We start from the raw sequence: 15,176 nt of genomic DNA on the forward strand, positions 1-15,176 counted from the left end.
ATTACTTTGTTTGCTAACTTAGGAACAAAGATTGATTTTTCATTTGCATTTCATTCTAAAACAAACGGTCAAATAGAAGCTACTAACAGTACTATTTTAGATCGTTTGCGTGCTTACACTATTTCAAAACCATACACATGGGATACATATCTACATTTACTTCAGTTTGCATATAACAATACACCGCACACAGCTACAAAGAAAGCACCATTTGAAGTTATTTATGGATATAGATTGCCTACACCCGTTGCATCATTATCAAACAAAATTCAGACTGCTGATGATATTGCTAACATGCATGCTACTATTTTTGATGAAGTTCAAGATATGATTACCAAAGCCCAGCAATCATATACAAAACAAGCAAATAAGAAAAGACGTGCCATGAATTTTAAAGTTGATAATTATGTTTGGTTAGGCATAGAAAAACATAGATTACAAAGTGTAGATAAACACCCAGTTGTGAAATTAGCACCAAAATTCTATGGACCATTCAAAATCATACACAAAATCAATGACAATGCATTTAAACTAGAACTACCACAACATTGGAAAATCCATAACACTTTTCATATAAGTTTATTACGACCCTTTAGAGGCCAATTACCTGTACACCTTGTCTATGAAAACCCACCTTTGTTAGATGATGAGACTGAAATCCTTGAGCCTGAAACTCTTATAGATACTGACTTTATGACCACTAGAACTGGCCGTAGATATTCTAGATATTTGGTCAAGTTTAAAAACCATCATGTTGAAGAGACCCAATGGATGCACGCTAGAGACTTAAATGCTTTTCCCACTCTGTTAGCCCCACATTGAGCTAATAGCAATTGAGGACAATTGCTATCCCACCCCGGGGGTATGATGCCAAGAGGCATATTCCATAGTGGATTCCGTGCCACAGTGGATTCCGTAAGATTTTATTACCGGGGCTCATACATAAAGTGGATTCTTTGTGCGAGAAGTCGATGGGAACGCCTATCCTTTTCGGGTGATTCCACAAAATACATATTTAAATTAATAAACGTTTATGAGTTTAGAGTGCGCACTCGTGATAAATTAAGGTTAGGATTGATTTCTAACCAATTTATTTATGTAGCTGAAGACTGCTAGGTATTCACTTTTGTCGGTTTAATTATATTATTTTACTAACAATTGTGAATGCCCCAGTTGATGTGTAGAGATAGCAGCGATGGCAGTGGAAAGCATTGGAGGATAGCGTGTATTCAAAGTTATCGTCAATATTTTGATGGGCACGTATCTTAGGCATGGCGCCTATATTTTGTCGCGCTTATTTATCAAATCGCTTGATATTTATTTATTATTTTTGTATGCCCATGGGCGCACGATTTAGATATTTGTATTGGACATTGTATTTGGGTACGCCTGACCTCTTGGACGCCCATTAGCTTTAATTCTATTTGGCACAAAAGCAAACTCAAAAGCTAAAGCGTGCTATTTTGTAATTTGGGCTATTATTTGAGCTTGAAGATGATTAATATATGAAATACATGCTTTGTGGAGTGCTCACACAAGGCATGGGGGGAGATTGCACCCAATTGGTCTCTTGTTCATGTCGTGCTAGCTTTCTACATTAATTTGTGTGCAAAAAGTAGAGTTCTTTTGTTCTTGGGGACCTTCTGACGCTCACTACGCGCGCATACAGCATCCGATTTGTGCACCAAATCTACACTTTTCGTAGATCTACCCATATACTATTAAATGCATTGTACTCCAAAATAAATTTTATTTTCTAATTTCCATAGGGTATATACCCTTTCATATAAATGTACTTTTCAAAAATGTGAGGAATCTTACAACTGAAACTGCAAGGGCTTGAGGCAACCCAAATGCACGTATCCTATTATATGTAAGGTTCTTAAATCATAATCTAGAGATAGCGCAATAACCTTTCCAACTAATACCCACAGTATCACATGTCTCTACAATTTCATATGGGTTTACTTTGCCTTTTAAGTCCTTTACCAATTCTTTGGGAGTTGGCCTCTCAAATCCACATTTTTAGGTGACTTAAGAATCCTCAAAGTATCTTTCTTATTCATGGTTTCTTTTAAAATATTGATTCTCTCCTCGCTCTCTCACATATTAATGCTTAGTATGTTAGAGACATATTTCTTTGCAAGATTTAGTCTCCTTTTCTTTACTCTCTCACACAAGTTGGTTATATTTTTGAGTGGTCTCTTCCTCTCTTTGAATCCTACTGGAGTTTCTTTCAAGTGTGTTAGCTTGTCTTGTATGAATCATTAGAATTTTCCAAAATTTCAATCTTATTAGTTTGTTCAAAAATATTTATTTGTCCAATTATTAATGCTTCTTTCATTTCGTGCATTTGAGCAATGTATAAGATGTAGAGCATAACCTCATATGGCAGCTAATCATCCTTTCATAACCTTCTCCAATATATCTTATGTAGTCATGAATACTAAAAAAAGGAGGAGTTTTACATGTGGAAGGGTCCTTGGGATAAATAATTCTATCCACCCACAAATCTATATGCTTGTTTCCTTATAATCGCAACATGTTGGCCTTGAACTCATCTATTAGTACTCAATGATATATACTTCTTTAATATGTATAAATCAGATCTAGCTAAATGGTAAGTTTGTACTTGTGTGTGCTTGTGTCTATGTTACTTGAAGAGATATTGCTAAACAATTTACCGAATTGATCAGAAAAGAATCTCACAGTGATAGAAAGAAAGTGTAGAGAAAATAATGCAAAAGAGAATGGTGTCTGAAAAGAAGACACAAGAGTAAAGGAACATGATTTTGGTGTAAATATCTTAAAAATACAAAATCTCTCAAGTTCCAAGACAAAAATGGTCGAAAAGGTGACCCTTGACATGGATTAAAAGATGAGGGTAATTAATGGATAACCCATTCGATGAACCAAATATTCTCTCATTAATTATATTTGAGCAACTAGATTTGGAGGTTTCATTCTTTTAAATCCTCAACTAATTGGCAACTTAAACATTTTCTTACAAGTGCACTTTTAAAGCAATTTTTGCCCTAATGGAACCATAGTGGTTATGCTTATGTATGGCCTAATGTAAAACAACCTATAAACTTCAACTGAAATGTGGTTTTCTTGATCTAAAAGTCATGGATCATGCCTTTTGGGAGTTCTAATGTAATTAGAATATCCAGGAGAGTGATTGTTCTTGTCTATCTATGATGCAACCAAAAATATTGTACCGTTTTCTTGAAGATTAAATGTTGTTTCTTATCATTTTCATATACAAGAAAATATAGTCTATAATGTTCACGATGAGGTGTTTTCTTTATTGTTCAAGATGTATCCTGAATTATCATATCATGTTCTTGAAGATTATATGCCAATGTCTATTATTTCTCGATTCAAGAACCGTATGATTTGTAGTTATGGGTATCTAGTGAAGATCTATGTTTCGAGTGTTGCTCTTGTATAGTTATAACACTTTGGTGATCCTAACATGCCAATCCAATGGAAGCATTGCTCAGTATCTAAAGATCTAATGTAGTAAAATGTTTATATCTATTTAAAGAAGATCTTAGCCATATCATAATGAAGATTGTCTAGGTTTCATCTTTAGTTTTGAAGTTCTTGCTGCATTATGGTTCATTTAATGAATGGAGGGTATAAGGTTATGCGTTCATTAAAACATCTTGCATTCAAGCTATTTCAGAGAAAATAGAGATTCTCATGAAGTTTCATGGTAGACAAGTGCTCAAGTAGATTCTTCCAATTTAGGCAGATTCTTGGAACTCACGTAGTTTTCTATAACTTAGGTAGATTCTTCCAATTCAAGAAGATTCCTATAGCTCAAGCATTTTCTTTTGCAACACAGGTAGCTTCCTATAATTTAGGTAGATTCCTACAACTCGAGTAGTTTCCTACAATTTAGATAGTTTCTAGCAATTTTGGCAATTTCCTATAGTTTAGTTTAGGTAATTTGCTATAAAATAAATGTTCAAGAGATGGTGGAAAAGAATACAATTAAGACTAGCTAAAATATTTCTACCAATAAAGAAGGATATCAAAAGTATCTTTAAGAAAATGCAATGATGATGGGCAAGAGATACTCCTTAGGCTCAGATGATGAATAATCTAAAGTGCAAAAATGTCAAGGATTTACACAAATGATGGGAATAACTTGGATTGCGGAAAATTAATGGAGACAAGTTGATAATAAGAGGAATCTAAATAATGGATAAGTTTTCAAGAAATTCCTATAAAACAATAATTCCAAGAAACTTGAACTGCTAAAATTGTGAGAATAACCTAAATATCATGGACTAAATACCTACTACTTCATCATTACGAAACTTAAGATGGCTAAAAGAAAAGTAAATCATTTTCAAACTGCAAACATGTTTCATCTTGAGTAAATCTACAAAGAAGAGAAAGATGTGCAAAATTTGTCTTGTGAGCATGGTCAAAATGCTATCCATATATTCATGAGACTTGTGAAAGAGGAAAGTTTTGCAAATAGTTTTGCATGGTTGATTTGTGTAAGCAATTCAATGGTATCGATAAGAAGTTTTCTTTAGCACAGCAAGAAAGGGTTTAGGTTCAAGGACGAATAGATCATGGGAGAGGTTGAGTTCTTTTGAGAATGTACTTGACGATATCTTTGAGTGGCACGATGCCCATGAAGGCTGGAAAGTTGTCTTTTTCAAGTTTGTAGCATGTTCAATGATTTCTTAGAGCAATTGAGAAGCTTAAGGAGAAATATGAAGATATTGTGGTTTTAGATTTGGATTCAAATTCAAGTGATGATGATGGTTGCTACCCTTTACTTGTGGTTTTTCCAAAGATTAAGTCTAAGGGAGTAAGAGAGAACAAGAGCCAAAGTAGCCAAGTATCCTTGAGTGCCCCAACCCCAATAAACGAGCTTACCAATGGAAGAGTGGAGTATCACATACCTTGAATTGATAACTTGAAGGGATTTTCCATATTCTGATGTCTTGAAAACTATCATAATCAATCTCCAATCAACTTTACTAAAAAAGTAAGAAGTAATGAAGCTATCATCAAGGAAGTTGATCAATTTGGTGATCAAGAAGATCAATTGTGTGTTCAAGAAGGTTATATTATCATGGATGATCAGTTTCAAGATTATTGTTTTCTCAGTGAAGATATCATTATTTCTGATTTTCAAGGTTCTCTTATTGCTTCTGAGGAAGACAATGTAGCTAATGAGTCAGATTTTAGCAAAACAGCTTGGAACATACTTGAAATGCCGCTACCCAGAGTGCAAAATGCATCATTTTTTACTGTAACTATTCAAGGTACCAATATTTTTAGCATGTATTCAACTTGAAGAAATTTAGTAAGTTTTAATAGCTATAAATATTTAGGATATTTTCCCATATGAGTAGTTTTTAGGACATCAAGTTTTAGGATAGCAAATGATCCGTTCAACAATACTCAACTTTACAACAACGAGCTGAAAGTCAAGAATTATAAAAATTAGTTAATTCATGTGGTTTTCTTAAAGATTTGCATGATGCATGTTCTATGAATCAATCTTCAACTAAGATGGTCCAATGGCTTTCTTCTGAGTTGGAAAAGCAAATGAATGGATCAGAAATGGCAATATCTAAGGTGGACTAATGGGAGAGGGGGCAGTGTGCACGTTTTATCCACTCTCATTTTTCCCTTGTCTCTACCACTTATAAGCTTGTCTCCCTATGTTCCCTTTACCCCCCCAACCCACTTTTACTAGTCCATGTTAGGTCGGTCCCATTGGGCATTAAAAAAAAAGTGACCCAAATTTTGAGAAATCTCCTCCCTCTCTAAAAAGGGCTTCCCGCCCACCTCTTCTTATGTTATGTATAGTCAAAAAAAGCATTTTTGTGTGTATGTTTGCAAAGACATGCATCCAATTTGGTCATCCTCTTACCTCCATTCCAAAATCTTCTCAACTTTCTATACTCACATAGCCATTCACATAGCCCCCAGCTTCTCCCAGTCATAGCCACATAGCAGCTAGCTTCTCTCTTTCTTCCATGGTCATTTTCTTGCCTCCATTCCACAAATCTTCTCATATTTTTATGCTCATGCAACCATAGGCACAACCCCCAGCTTCTCCTAGCTGCCATACCCACATAACATCTAGCTTCTCTCTTTCTTTTGAGCATAGCCAGGCTTGTCCTAGCCATAGGAACACATCACCCAAATTCTCTATTTCTTCCATGGTCATTCTCTTACACACATTCCACAAATCTTCTTGTCTTTCTATGCTCACAAAGGCATAGCAGCACAATCCTCTAGCTTCTCTATTTCTTCCATCTCCATATCTACCATCATTCTAAATTGCATTCCTCTATTTTTAAGTAGTATTATTCTCAAACCCATTCCAATGGTATCTACATGTCAGCAAAGGTGACTCAATGATTCCATATTTTCTATCTATGACAATACAGAGGATGAACATGGAAAATGGAAAGGATCTCATTGCTCAATAAGGATTCATGGGTCTACATGCAGTCTTTAACAATAGAGTCTCATCGAGTTCATCATCATTGTGTATTACAAATCATTGGAAGGGAAGAGTGCTTGGGTTTTGGGAGGCTCAAGATGGTGGTCTTTTCATAGAAATTTAACATGTGTATGGCGTGAAGGACTTGAAACTACATCTTAGGATTGCTTGACAAATTTTCCCCTTGAATTGTAAGTCATTGCTTTTATGTTCTTAACTTTTCATATATTTTTGACGTTTTTACTTCTTCTCTCAAGTTAGACATTTTCCTTCAAATCTTGTTGAAGATGAGCCTTTGAGAAGCTTGTCTAGAATATTCAAAGCTCTACACGTGGATATGGGTGAGATAATGATGATTGGAAAGTCATCATAATATCTTTTATATCGTAAGATTTTCTTCTATAAGTGCATGTATATAGTGCCTATATGAGTTGATATATATGGTTTTCTTAAATTACTTCCTTGTCCATCTCTCAATTCTTTGGAATGGCCCATTCCGGATGAGTGGACACTTCAGACATTAAAATTGAAGATTGTACATGACATTCATAACTAGCTAAAATTTGGGAGAGCTTCAAGATCACTGGGTCTTTTATGTTTGTATAAATTCATGTTTTGGCATATATATTTAAAACCATTATTACACATCAATATCCCTCCATGTTCATTTGTAAGGACATGAATGAGGACTTTCTTAGTTCCAATTTTGAAGGTTGGAATGATGTGGGTAGGGTGCACAAAGGTGACATAATTTCATCCAAAGTGGTGGTCTCTAGCGTTACCTTCCATTACTTGATTACATGTTTATCATTGCACATGCACTTCTATTACTGACTTTGGATGAAAAAGGCATGCCAATGGATTCCCTTGAAGTCCACTAAAGATATGGGACAAGCATTTGATAATCAAATTCATATGCTAGGTCGAATGATCAAGTAAGTCATGCTTAGTGATTGTTGGGGTCTCTTAAGTCGATGGGAGCATGTCGTCTTGATGTGAAGCATTTGCAACAAGAGCTTTAACTTCCATATTGGTGGTAGAAAGGTGAGTATGCCACATAATTTTTAGCCAAACATAGGGCTACCTTAGAGGATATTTGAGTGTTGATTTCCTCATCATTTTTAGCCACTTGTACTTTGAGGGGATGCTGTAATTCCATGGAAAAGCATTTCTACCTATCAATGGATGATTTATTGACAAAACTATGGGTACTATCACTATCCACTCAAATGAAAATATTTTTCCCATTGATTTTACCTTGAATGTGTAGTGTGTTAGGGCTCCCAGGGCTTTCCCATGTGTCCATAGATATGTATCAAATGGAAGTGGCAGCATTTGAGGGTATAGTAGAAATAATCCCACTGGGGTCACAAGTTAAACATCTATCCATGTCAAAAGGAAAACCATTAGATGAGTCATAGAATTGCTCTTGCTCAAAATCATCCTCATACTCATTATTTTCAACACGTATCATGGCATGCATAACATTTGGGTCCTCGTCCTCATTTTCCCAATCTTCCATGACATACATCCTATGAAGCTTAACCTTGGTCATCTGATAAGGGTATTTAGAGGCATGGTGTGTTGTATACTTGTCTCCACACTATAGGAATTTTTTCTTTCTTTCATGTACTACATCCAACGGAATAAACTTTTGACCACTTCGTCCACCCATGACTAAGGCGTTTCTTGGCCTATTTTTAGCATACTTAACAGTCTCCTCTTGGGGGTGAACGCTATCCCAAAACTTCTTTTTTCTTTAAGCATTAAAGATGGGATAAGTAGGAATTCTTGGGCTAGCATTGGGCATGTTATTTCTTCTATAAATCCCTCCATATTGGCCTTGCCTTATGGGCAATCTTTGCTATCCAAAATCTTATTGGAGATTATCATAAGAATGACACTTATGTGCATATCTTTTAGCCAATTCTATTGCATGAAATAAGATGGGTGATTTTTGAGCCATTACATAAGGAGAGAGTCTTCATTCTAGCCCATAGATGTAGTTATGTAACTTTGCATCATCAGTGTCACTTTCAACATACATTGTCAAATTTATAAATTGATTTGTGTATTCTGTCATTGTGAGGTTCCATCAGTCAAGTTGGTACCACCATCTTGCCGACCACTCTTTTTCCATTAAGACATAAATAATTGCACCATTTATATTTTGAAGTCCTCCCAATCAATGAATTGTTGATTTTCCCATTGTATGTGTATGTGTGGGTGGATTTAAATCTGAATGCAATGTGTGGTCATCTTAGCACTATTTGTCTGTTTCAAAACGACTTGAAGAAGGAGATCTCCATGTGGTCCTCCGCCTCCATAGGCTGGTCCTTCATGATCAGAGAGTGCAGAAGGGGGTTCTTGACCGCCAGGAACACACTGGTATCGACTGTTCGTGACGAAACTGACTGTAGATCTCGATCGTTCCAGGAGCTCCGCCTTCGCGCAAGATGGTAAGCGATTGGAAGCTCTCGATCTCATCTTCGCTCTGATACCACTGGTACACAGATTGAATGCCGTATGCATGTGTAGTGAGCATCAGAAGGTCCCCAAGAACAAAAGAAAACTACTTTTTGCATACAAATCAATGTAGAAAGCTTGCACAACATGAACAAGAGACCAATTGGGTGCAATCTCCCCCTATGCCTTGTATGAGCGCTGCACAAAGCATGTATTTCATATATTAATTATCTTCAAGCTCAAATAATAGCCCAAATTACAAAATAGCACGCTTTAGCTTTTGAGTTTGCTTTTGTGCCAAAAATAATTAAAGCTAATGGGCGCCCAAGAGGTCAGGCATACCCAAATACAATGTCCAATACAAATATCTAAATCGTGTGCCCATGCGCATACAAAAATAATAAATAAATATCAAGCGCTTTGATAAATAAGCACGACAAAATATAGGCATCATGCCTAAGATACGCGCCCATCAAAATATTGACGATAACATTGAATACACGCTATCCTCCAATGCTTTCCACTACCACCGCTGCTATCTCTACACATCAACTGAAGTATTCACAATTGTTAGTAAAATAATACAATTAAACCGACAAAAGTGAATACCTAGCAGTCTTCAGCTACATAAATAAATTGGTTAGAAATCAATCCTAACCTTAATTTATCACGAGTGCGCACTCTAAAATCATAAACATTTATTAATTTAAATATGTATTTTGCGGAATCACCCGCTATGGAATCACCCATGTACACACTAAATTAACAAAATGCCCGAAAAGGATAGGCATCCCCATCGACTTCTCGCACAAAGAATCCACTTTATATATGAGCCCCGGTAATAAAAGCTTACGGAATCCACTGTAAAACCTCACGAAATCCACCGTGGCATGGAATCCACCGTGGAATATGCCTCCTGGCATCAAGATTGCAATGGTCTACATGCGAGATTATCACGGTGTTTTAAAGTTTCTCTTGAACTTGGATGAAGCAAAAATTTAGAAAGGATAGAATATGAAAAGAGTTAGCATTTACATCATGAACAGGTATTGGACCACAATAATGGTAAGGTCAAGCACCAGTGCATAAGTTCCAATTTGATTATGGAGATTTGGTGTATACCAATTGAGAATCATCAAACATTGAAATGGTTGTTTACTCATACATGTATTTTAAACATTATTAAGTCTCAAAATGAAGGACAAATATTGGTAGTTGATTGGGGTTGGTAATTTTAACATGGAATGACATATGAGTGTTGACTTAAAACTATCAAATGTATGCTTGGAATATGAAATGGGGCAAATGAAAAATATCCTTGTGTTTATTGTATGGAAAGTGTTGAGTCTAAAGATTAGAGTAGTTTGTGACTTGCAAAAAGAGCCCCAACTAGAGACTCAATAGATTTAACTAAATTTAAAAACATAGAAGACATAGGATTCCATTCTTTCAACTCCTAGACTTAGAAATATTCATATTTGACTTTGCATGTAGAGAGTAGAATATTTCACAAGCTTCTCAAGTTGCATCTTGATTATGCATATTTGATTAAGCTGTTGTCTTTATCAAATAAGTGTATTGACAAATGTGAGGTATTACTCTCAAAAATGGGTTTTCATGGGGATCGAGTTCACTTAAGAAAAGATCCAACACTTTTAAGCAAAACAAGAGATGGCTTGGCCGATGTCTCTATGGGAAGCTCAAAAGCCAAATGATTTCTAGGACACCATATATGAAAACAGGTGAACATGACTTGGGAGTGTTGGAGAGAATTGTGTGGGATCATGAAAAATGTTGCAAGCACATCGCAAATTGCATTTCTAAGGATGGAGGTTTGGAGATAGCTAGATGTCTTTCTAAAACTCCTCAATCAACAAAAGACAAAATATAGATATCCAAAAGAGTTCAAACATTCAATTACAAATCTTGTTCAAGCAATAAAGGAGGCATGGGGAGAAAAAGATATCACATTTTATTTGGTAAAGTAGAGAACATTTAATGCAAGTTTTCTTTGAAAAAAATTTCAATGGTGTAAAATGATTTTTACTCTCTTGTATTGCAATACATCTTTCATAATCATGGGCCTTAGTTTAATGAGGAGCAAGGTCCCCTAGCAACTTATAGTGGCTAGGGCATGGAAAAATCTCACTATCAAGCACGTATAAGTTTTGTTCGAAGCACAAGACATGGAGGAGGAGTTACAAAAAGAAATGCTCTTGAGGAGCTATTTAATTGTCTTTTTCAACAAGAACTTCAAAGAATGAATATAAAAGATGACAATGAAACTTGAGAATTCATACTATTTTATAAGATACAAAAGTACAAAGCTAGCTTTCAAGAGCTTTCACATCCTCTTCCTCCTCAGGGATCTTTTCTCTATAACACAAAAATTTTCTTCTCTTATAGCTAGCTAGCTATGGATTTTATATCTATTTGATTTCCTACCAAAGCATAAAACAAGAGGGCCAATAAGTATCCTGCTCTACAAGAAGAGTAGCTTGGACTATAACCAAAGATCTTAATTGCCATTGTCTTCTCCAAAAACATTACCTTGATGGGAATTATATTGTAACTTGGTGAAACCAAGTAGCTTTGTAAGAGTCTTTATATAGAGTATAGACCATGTTACTTCCCTTGAGAAAGCACTATGAAAAATTAAGAAAATATGAGGATCAATCCTAGTAGCCAAGTAATGCCCAAGTGCGACATCTTTCAATGAATTGCCACAAACTCTCAACCCTCTACCACATCCCAAGAAGTTATCAAAATCTATAATCTTCAATTGGAAAAAAGGAAAATACCAAATGAAAATCAAACTCAAACTTGTCAATGTAGTTTACAAAATCAAAGATAATATTACCACTTGGTTTTGATTATGCTCTAATTTAGTTGGATTCCATATATTAATTGATGATGGTGTCTCATTGGCGTCTCTCAATTCTTTATCGTACTTTGACTATTCTCTTTCAAAATTGAAAATTCCATGTTGGTTCTAAATACAATCAAACTCCTCATCAGTAATCCCTAACTCTTTCTCAGCATCTCCTGCTATGTTGAAACAAAGAGAAAGGGTGTCCCCTACATCAATAAACTTATCATCTGCAATTTTTGTATCTAGTTTATGTAACACTTCATTGGATTCATTCTTGATATCAACTATGCCATTTGCAACATCGAAAGCCTATGCAATGATTGCTAAATAATAATCCTCTCTGAGATTAAAGAGCCTTTGGATGTTTATTAGTAGTATATATTACTTGTCCTTGATAAGAAAAGTTGGAAGAGAAGGAATAGTATAGCAAGAAGGGGAGTTAGACATAATATCTACATTTGTATGGCTTTCTTCAATAATGGTCCCTGGGGAGTGCATCTTATAGAATGTGTAAGATACCACATGAGTTAAAAAGATAGGATATTTTATAAAGTACATTTATAGGATTATATTTATAAAAAATATTTTTAAATTACATTTTGAAAAAAATCTAAAAGTTTACTAAACTAGTAAAAAGGGTCATTTTATGGCCTTATAGCATGTAAAGAAGGGTATTTCTTAATATACTTTCAATGCACATTATATAGATGGTTTCCTATAGGGACACCTATGAGTAATGGTCTCAGCTCTAAATAAAAAAACATCTATTTTGTCATCAAGATGCTTCGTGCTAAGGGTCCACACACTCCTTTATATCCTTCTCATTTGCTAGCTCATCCAATAGGCAAACTCTAGAAGACTACGCTACCTCTAAATGTTGTTTATCAACTTTTATAGGATATTTAATAAGAGTATACAAATAAATATAACAAACTCTAATATAAGCTTGCATTTCCTAGAATGAGTAGAACAAAATATATCTATTACATAAAACATGTCGAGAGAATGAGTTCCAGACTTCCTTGTGAACAAGGACTTTACTATACACTACAAGATATAGACCTTATACCGACGTTTAAAGCGACGAAAATACAAACAACAAAATTTACCCCCGTCGTCGCAAAAAGCGTCGTTATTGACGACGCCATAGAAACGTCGCTATATGCGTCGACGCAGATAGCGACGCATATAGCGATGCAACCAATAAAGTTGCGATGCTCATAGCGACGCCAATAGCGACGCGAGCAGTAAATTTGCGACGCAAATAGCGATGGTAACAGGGAAAAAAAAATTTTATGGCAGGGCAGCAAGCTGCCCTGCCACATATAGCATTGTGTGCTGTATGAGAGCCATACAAAATAGTTTCTGCACTGCTGCATACAAAGCGCTTGCAAACAAAAAGAATGTATACTGAAATCATAAAACTGATACATGAAATAAATACATGATCACATAAAATGCGATTGGTACAATCATGAAAGGATATCACTAATACATAGAAAATGTCTACATAGATCAGGTGACTAAAAACTAAAGGTGTGTAAGCTCTAAGGATCCAAGGGCGAGCTAGAAATCCTCGTCCCTTGAAAGCTCGTCCCGCCGCAAAGGAGCATCAAACGGATTCTGCAGAAAAAGAAACAATATATTAATCCACCATACAATAATGCATTCAAATATCTCATGGTATCTACGAACAAGAAAGATGAGTGACTTACAGGGCCGCCGCATCTATACAATCAGTCGATCAATGCCCTGAGACCGTGCTTCTCTGCATATCGAGTCTCAAGGCCTTGCGGATCGCGATTTGTAATGGAGTGCTGCAAAGAAAACAAAATGCTAACTGTTAGAAACATGATTGTCAGTACAAAGAATATTTCAAAAAAACAAATAAGCAAAACAAAAGAGAAATTTACAAAGTCCTCCAAATATGTCCTGTGGCCGCCACTCCCAAGATGATGCACCGCTCTGGCCTCGATTCGTGCCCTCGCCGCCTCCCGCTGCTGACTCCAACATCCTGGCGAATCTGTAGCCTCCTCCCTCAGTCGGCACCAGTCGTCTGCATCTAACCACTCGGGCTTTGGAGCCCCACTCTTGATTGCCTTGCGTGCGTCGGATCATCTATGTGACATGTATGCATGCATGCAATCCATCATCCAGCCCGTAGAGAATCTATCTACTGCGGCTGGCACCGGAAACTCCTCGCGCAAGGATGCTACTATATAGTCCTTGCTCCCCTCTGGTATGTTCCTCCAATGATCCAAGACGTTGTGCCGAAAAACTTGTTGGCACAACTCCCTCATGCGAGCCATCACCCTCCTCCCCTCATCATTCATGATGATGGCTCCTGACCTACTATCCACTAGGTATCCATAACTCCTAGGAGTCTGCCTAAGATGGGCCCTCTCCCATCTCCGTCCACGCTCCTGGGCATATCTAGGAGACCCCTGTACATCCGGTGTACCGACAGGGGTACCCTCTCCCGGAGTGCCACTCAAAGGGGTGCCACCAAAGGGGGTGCCACCAAAAGGAGTGCCATCAAAAGGCGTGCCACCTGCTAACGGCTGCGCAAAAGCCGGAGTAACTGGAGTAGACGTCCCCACAGGTGTGACAAATCCTGGAGGTGACGTAGCTCCAGCTGAACGACGAGACGGAGACACCACGTCCGTGTCTCCACAGCAGTACCCCCCTGATCCTCCTGCAGTCCCTCCCTCTGGCCCAAGTCGTGAGCGTCGAGATTGCTTTGATCATCTATGCCTGGAACATCGCTTTGATCATATACTCTCGCACCTCGAGGAGTTGAAGGTATAACATACCACCATCAAGGTTGTCGGGGGTTTGGATAGAAGATTACCTGTTCACAAACACTTACAAAGCGAGTTCAAACCATTGTGACATAAACCATGTCGTATTACAATTAGCAAGCAAATGACTCTTTGCACCTATTCACAATGGGCCGGCAACACAAAGGTGTCGCGCAAATCCGTCCATTTTTTTCGGAATCTATTTCGAGAAATCCAGATGGACCTCGTCGAACTATTGCTCCAGCTTCTCCAAGTACCACTTTGAACCACTACACATCGAATAGTATCATGGAGAAGCTACGGTAATCCACCGTAATAATACTTTGCAAGTTCCCAAAATACTCCATCTCATCCACAACCGTGTTCGGATCCGTTGCTCGTCGCCAGCTCTCTTGCTCAAACCTTGTCGTGACACCACAGTCCATTGTGGAGCGCATTTTGTCAATACGCTCCACGCGAAAATGCCGTCCGCGTGCCCACGCTGCACTATATATTTTGTACTACATTGAAACACTCAAATTAGATATAGCAAGAAAATTTAGATACA

Source organism: Lygodium microphyllum, chromosome 5 (assembly GCF_053477565.2).
Source record: "Lygodium microphyllum isolate KBCC chromosome 5, Lygodium_microphyllum_v1.1.10, whole genome shotgun sequence".
Taxonomy (NCBI): Eukaryota; Viridiplantae; Streptophyta; class Polypodiopsida; order Schizaeales; family Lygodiaceae; genus Lygodium; species Lygodium microphyllum.